General features: G+C 53.4%; 1 long non-coding RNA gene across 1 annotated transcript; it reads right to left on the bottom strand.

Annotated features, from left to right (window-relative positions):
• Positions 1-26: 26 nt before the first annotated feature.
• LOC109509311 (uncharacterized) lies at positions 27-970 on the bottom strand. The gene is made up of 3 exons (XR_002166921.1): positions 471-970; positions 274-380; positions 27-183 (listed from the first exon to the last, which is right to left on the bottom strand). It is a non-coding gene; the product is annotated as an uncharacterized LOC109509311 (long non-coding RNA).
• Between the last annotated feature and the right edge of the window lie 36 nt (positions 971-1006).

The following is a 1006-nucleotide window of genomic DNA, read 5'->3' as shown; positions in this document are numbered from 1 at the left end:
TTTTTTTTTTTTTCAGATACCATTCTGAGTGAGCTTGGTGGAAGAGAGCTGGGTGGAAATCCAGAAGGTTTCCCTGGTGCTGCGTTGAAAGGCCATGCTGGGAAGTCCTGGACTCAAGTGGTCTTTGCAACACGGCAGGCTCAGATAGAGGCCGGGGTTACACAAGGTGCTGTTCTCGTCACACTGAGGGCACACCAGAAATGTCAACCAACAACTGGAGCGGTCATAGAAAAGAAGACATCGTTGAGGGAGTTGGAGGGGGTCGAGTCTCACCTTGTAAACGAAGAGTTCATGGCTCTGATCAGACAGCGTGGTCCCGTCGTCCCTCATCAACGGCGTGAAGGAAAAACCAAAGAGTTTCTTGTCTCCTTTGTCTTTGGCTTCATGAAAGCAGAGAGAAGACGAGCTGACAATGGAGAAGCGGTCTTGGGTCGGGAGCACCGAAACCCAGCCCGGCCTCAAAACCTCACTGGAACAATGTCGGAACTCGAAGCGGAGGTGACAGCCTCGGAATCGGTCGACGGGGACGGGAAGTTTGATGGCCTCGCTCCATCGAGGGCTGTTGCTGTGGTAAAGCACCAAGGAGCGATGCTCCGTCACGTTGGGCTCGCCGCAACCCACGCTGATGCAGTCCTGTCAAAATGACAGCGAAAAGGAGCCCCGGTTATTCACACGCTCCCTTTTGCCCTCCAAATGCCAAAGACGACGACAACTTGCTGCGCGGCGACGCAGCGAGTGAACACTGGATGACGCTGATTGAAAAGCTGCCCTCTTGCCTTTTGTCGTGAGGCGGCAATGAGCCCCAGATGCTTCTTGCGAATAAAAGCTCCCTTCCGTACTGGACGCTACTTTCTCCTTTCATTGCCATCATTTCCCGCTCTGCGCTTAGATCGCCCCCATGAGAGAGTTTGACGGTGAACAGAAAGTATCGATCTCCGGCTTCTAAATGTTCATTCGGCATCTTCCGGCAGACCTCCTCACTCCACTCCTCCCTCGCTATAAGTCA

Source organism: Hippocampus comes, unplaced genomic scaffold, assembly GCF_001891065.2.
Source record: "Hippocampus comes isolate QL1 unplaced genomic scaffold, H_comes_QL1_v1.1 C16852036, whole genome shotgun sequence".
Lineage (NCBI taxonomy): Eukaryota > Metazoa > Chordata > Actinopteri > Syngnathiformes > Syngnathidae > Hippocampus > Hippocampus comes.
This window is presented reverse-complemented; position numbering and strand designations above follow the sequence as displayed.